This window comes from Rattus norvegicus, chromosome 2 (assembly GCF_036323735.1).
Source record: "Rattus norvegicus strain BN/NHsdMcwi chromosome 2, GRCr8, whole genome shotgun sequence".
In the NCBI taxonomy this organism is placed as follows: Eukaryota; Metazoa; Chordata; class Mammalia; order Rodentia; family Muridae; genus Rattus; species Rattus norvegicus.
In genome coordinates this window covers 123175254-123180756 of record NC_086020.1, presented here as the reverse complement: position 1 = coordinate 123180756, position 5503 = coordinate 123175254, and the positions used below count along the sequence as shown (strand labels likewise).

The 5503-nt window shown below is 45.8% G+C and overlaps 1 pseudogene; it reads right to left on the bottom strand.

Annotated features, from left to right (window-relative positions):
* Positions 1-3812: 3812 nt before the first annotated feature.
* On the bottom strand, positions 3813-5137 carry Rps6-ps3 (ribosomal protein S6, pseudogene 3; annotated as a pseudogene).
* Positions 5138-5503: the final 366 nt, after the last annotated feature.

Genomic DNA, 5503 nt, shown 5'->3' with positions numbered 1-5503 from the left:
TTGGGGCTGGGGATTTAGCTCAGTGGTAGAACGCTTACCTAGGAAGTGCAAGGCCCTGGGTTCGGTTCCCAGCTCCGAAAAAAAGAACCAAAAAGAGAGAGAGAGAGAGAGAGAGAGAGAGAGAGAGAGAGAGAGAGAGAGAGAGAGGGAGGGAGGGAGGGAGGGAGGGAGGGAGGGAGGGAGAGAGAGAGAGAGAGAGAGAGAGAGAGAGAGAGAGAGAGAGAGAAACGGCTTAATTTCCAGCTCAGTAATCAAGTCCTAAGAACACAAGGTATGAAGTAAGTCACCCACAGAGCAACAGCAACACACACACCACCACCACCAGCACCACCAGCACCACCGCCGCCGCCGCCGCCGCCGCCGCCACCACCACCACCACCACCACCACCACCACCACCACCACCACCACCAAACTAAGACCGATTGTTTTGTTTTCTTGGAGAAATGTGTATTCTTTTCAAATAATAGCCCTTTAATACCTACATTTATTTGTCCACTTTCTAACTGCTGCCACAGCTTGCATGGATCCATCAGAGGACAGCAGACAGAGTTTGTTCTTGCCTTCTACCACATGGGTCCAAGGGATTGAACTCAGGTTGTTAAATGTGTTGGCAACTGTCTTTTCAAGTTGACCACTTCATTAGCCCCCAAAATAGTGTTTAGCATTAAATTCTAGATAAATCGAAAAGAACAAAAGTGCATAAGACAGAAAATGTACCCATGATGCATCCTACCTCAGAGAAACATGGTGTGCTGGTCTGTGTGGTTTCGAGCAGATGGCATTTCATGGCTGTGTAGAGATTTTTGCTTACTTTCTGGAGTACAGGCTCTGAGACAGATGTCACCAGCTAAAGTCATGACTAGGCTTCATGCCTTCTGGGGGACATTCAGCCCAATCCACTTCTGACTTGGCTCAGAGGACACTTGACTTCTTAGTTTATGACACATTCCGTTTTCAGTCCTAGCTCAGACCTTCCCGATGCAGTTCTCTGACCTCGTCAGTTATCACAGACTCCTCAGGCTCCTCCTCTTCCCATTTTAAGGACTGTGCATCTGCACTGGTCCATTCTGGCTAATCCTCTGTCTTGAAGAACATGAGCTCCTTATTATCCTAAGCTTCTCTGCAGTATTAACTCTCTCACCGTATGTCAGCCTCTGACCGTGAAAAGATCCCATGGGCTCATACACTTGACATTTGCTCCCTACTTGGTCCTGATGTTGTGAAAGGTTTCAAAACATTAGCAGATGAAGGAAGTGGGCCCTCGGGTGCTGCCCTATTTCAACCTGCTCTCTGATTTCTGCTGATACAATGTGGCCACTCACTGCAAACTTCTCCCACTATGACTTCCAAACATGGCAGAGTACAATTCCCCAAGCTAGGAGCCAAGAGAAACCTTTCTTGGATTAAATAGAGTCTCAGGCCTAGAGAAAAGGAAGAGAAACAGCTACATTCATCATGTTTGGGGATTCAGATGCGGACACTTTTCTGCCTGTTACACATAGAGAATTAAGAAATGTGGGCGCAGCGAGCCATCTTGACAGCTGGCTGTTCAGAGCTTGGGGCCTTTGATTTATTGTTCTTAGGATGGAAAGCACAACACAGGGGCTTCTGGGAGTCCCTGTCAGCCTTGGGAACCAAGGAGAGTGGCAGCTGCTTCCTCAAAGGTTTTATCTCTTGGCTTTGTTTCCTGTCTTGTGGACTCTGTGACTGCGTTCTTCATTTCCCTGTGGCTCTCAGAGTTATGCTGTTTTCCACAAATCTTGCTCCTTTCCCCACCCTGTGTCTGTTTCTGGTCAAAGATAACTGCTTCCTCCTTCTGGAGCTTCTTTCCCCTACACACGCTTGGCCCGAGACTGTCTTTGACGACAGCTGGCTGCTCCCTGGGAAGCAGAGTAGGAAGCACACATAATGTACACCCAGCCTGTGGAGCAGTGTCTGTACCAGAGTGGGAGGGACGCACTTCACCAGCCTTTGCGGACCTGGGGGGAGGGGGAGAATGGAGCATTGTGTGGGACGTGAAATAGTAAGAACTCTAGTTTGTTTCATGCCCTTAGAGATACATCAGAAATATGATTTTTTAAAAATTCCTGTATATGATTCCATTGGAAGACGTGTGAGCAGATAACTCCGTGCATTTCTGAGTAACACTTCAGGTCAGGCAGGGCTTAAGCCCAATGTTAGAAATATTTGAAACATCCTTTGTTGGTTTTTGTTGGCATTATTTTCTAATGGGATCAAGGTTTTTGTTTGACAAAATTACTCCTTGAAATATTCACTTGTCTGTCGGTTCCCAGTACTGATGTGGAAAGCAACCTGTCTATTACCTCGGATTTTCTATATAGAAATTATTTGCATTTCTGAGGTTCTGGAGATTCTACATTTTTACCTTTTCTATGAATTTTCCAAGTGAGTCTTAGCTATGGAGTGTTACATTGGTACACATCTTGGGACCTCAGTTATGTCCGTGATGTAATTGTTGTTTATCACGGCTTCTCTACTCAGAACCTCTTTCTGTCCCTTTGTGTGCCTTTTCTTCTTGAGGCTGTGCTTCCAATTCCACCTGTGAGGTGACTTTCTGTGACTTAAAAACCTAAAGAAAGACAGAAAAGAAATCAGAGGTGAGAGTGACCCCCATAGGTTCTGACAGTAGAAATTCTTTCAGTAGAACCCTGGAATTAATTCCCAAGGAAGTAGACCCATTCATCCGGACTTAGGGATGGCTTAGGCACAGGCTGGTTCAATTCTCAGCCTTTTCCTGACCCCTAGTGGCCGTATCTTCCCAGCATTCTGTCCCTCAGTTCCTGCTATGACCTAGAGCCTAGGGGCTGAGACACCTCATATTCACCTCCCCTATTCTTTGAACAGTTTCATGTCCACCGAACTCCATGTAGTAATGCAATTTCAGTTTGGATAACCCGGAGATCCCTGTGTTCCTACATGAAGCAGCCGCTACTCCATCCCTCTATGCAAAGCACAACCTTTCCTCTGATGTGGTGGCCTGCAGTGACTTCTAGCTCCCGGATTTCTTTCATTTAGTGTGACTGAGCATCGAACTCAGGGCTCCACTCAAGCGAGGGATGCACTCTGCCACTGAGTTGCTCCCAACCAGGATGTATTCTGCTGGAAACGGTTTAGTTAATGCGCAATTTATACTTAAAACTCGCTAATTAGAAATGGGGATTCAGTGAGCACCACCAGTTTAGAACTGGACTATTACCCCCAAAACAAGTGCTGGGCGTGTAAGCCTCTGCTCTGTTTCTCCCAGAATGCAGCTGGCCACTCCACCTCGGATTAACTTTGCACACTTCACTCACAATGCAGTCTGTAGTACATGCTTTGCTGTGACAGTTTACACAAGGTTCCTTTGTTTCTCAGTAGTACGGCAAGTATTATTCCGTTCAGAGCTGAGTAATATCCCACTGTGTAGACATACCACATTTTGCCGCCGACTCATTTGTGTCTGGTGAATATTTAGCTGGACATATGTTTGCAGATTTTCTGGGCACACACCCAGGGGCTGGATCATGTGATAACTCCACATTTAATCATTGGAAGAGCTGCCAGACTGACTGCCTGGGCAGCTCGCCTGCTTAGCATCCTCCCCATCAGTTTAATACTCCCAAAGGAATGCTGCACACCATAACCACAGCTATTCCCACTTACAACACTGACGCTCTGGAGCACTGGTACCTTAATGGTCCTTGTTACCTACCCCTGCCCCATCTCCTCTTCCCTCCTTCCCCCTGTCTTCTTCCCTTACTTCCTTTATTATTTTCCAAGCTCTGATTATTTATTTGTTACCCTTAAAGCCTTATGATGGCTTGGATTCAGACTTAGAAGCAGACGGTCTCTGAGGACAGCCTACATCTGTGGGTGATCTGTTCCTGGTGTCTTTCTTTGGCTTCCTTCATTCTCTTGGCCAGAAGTTGCACCTCCTTCTGATTTTTCTTGGTGTGCTGTTTCTTCAGAGCAAGATATTGATGTCTGTGTTGCAGGACACATGGACTAACAAGACGCCAAATCCAGATGCTTTGGCTCTGGGATTCTGATTCTGTGTTGAAGGGCTTTCTCACAGCATCTTGGTAGACATCATCTTCTTCAGATAATGAAGAGTTTTAGGGTTCTTCTAGCTCTTTTGTGTCCCAACCACTAAGGCATGGTAGTGTCTGTTAGTCCAGGAACATCTCTCTCTGAATGTCTATCTCTGTCTCTGTCTGTCTCTGTCTATCTCTGTCTGTCTCTCTCTCAGTCTCTCTCTCTCTCTCTCTCTCTCTCTCTCTCTCTCTCTCTCTCTCTCTCTCTCTCTCTCTCTCTCAAAATAATAACCAAGTTGAGAATATCCCAATTGGCATCCACAGTGCATCAGTGAATAAACTTGCATTTCTACTCTCGTTCCCTTTGTTCTACACAAGAATGCCCCTTACTTAGTAGCAGGCACATTCTGCCATGGGTCAAGACACCTTGTCCCATGGAAGGACCTTGTTTATTATTCCTACCACTGATGTGGACCACATACCCCTTCCACTCTTCACACAGAGCATCAGCAGCTACTTCGGCAGCCATGCGCTTCTCACAGAAAGCATGAAGCTTGTGTTCATAAATAACTTCAGTGAGTTTCTAACTGCTGGTGGCTGGGAAGGAGATATTCCGCTTCAACTGCACACAGCCTACCTCCTAGAAAGTCACACACACACACACACACACACACACACACACACACGCACACACACACACCTCCTTCCTTTCCTTTCAAGACAGGAGCTCACTAATTGTTATATAATTGTCATTTATCGTGATGTTCATTGTGGGCTCACTGTATAGACCAGGCTGGCCTCGATGCTCCAATCTCTTGTCTCAGCATCCCGAAGGCTGAGATTACAAAGGTGCGGTATGGACCTGGCTTCTCTTCTGCTGTGCACACTTTATCTAATCACCCTGGTTTTTTCTCAGTGCTGCCATTGGGTAGATACCATTTACTGAATAAATGAAGAAATTCCAATTCCCAAAGGAAGCAGGGCTCTGTGGTAGGCTTCATCCTCATGGGATAATGTGTTATGGGGTCTGGCACACAGTTCTCCTCTGCCACTGTTTTGTGTCTCAGAAACTTTGTACCAGGTCAATGTCCTCTGTCCTCATCATTCAATTTGGACAATTCCATAGTGCAGCCAAAATTGAACTGCCGAAGTCAAAAGATAAATCACTCTTCTTAGTGGATTGCATGACAATTGATGCTGAAAGATGTACTCATTTCCCAAGACCTGTTTACATGGTCTCCCTCAGTAAAACGTACTTTGTGGCAGTGATATGGCTCAATTGGTAAAGGTGTTTGCAGCCAAGCCCAGTGAACTGAGTTCAATCCCCCAGGCTCACATGATAGAAAATGAGAACTTGTTCCTGAAAGTTGTCCTTTGACCTCTGCCTGTACTTGATATTCCCTACCCCCAAAATAAATAAATAAATAAATAAATAAAAAATTAAGCTGTCATTTGCAGATTGGATGAA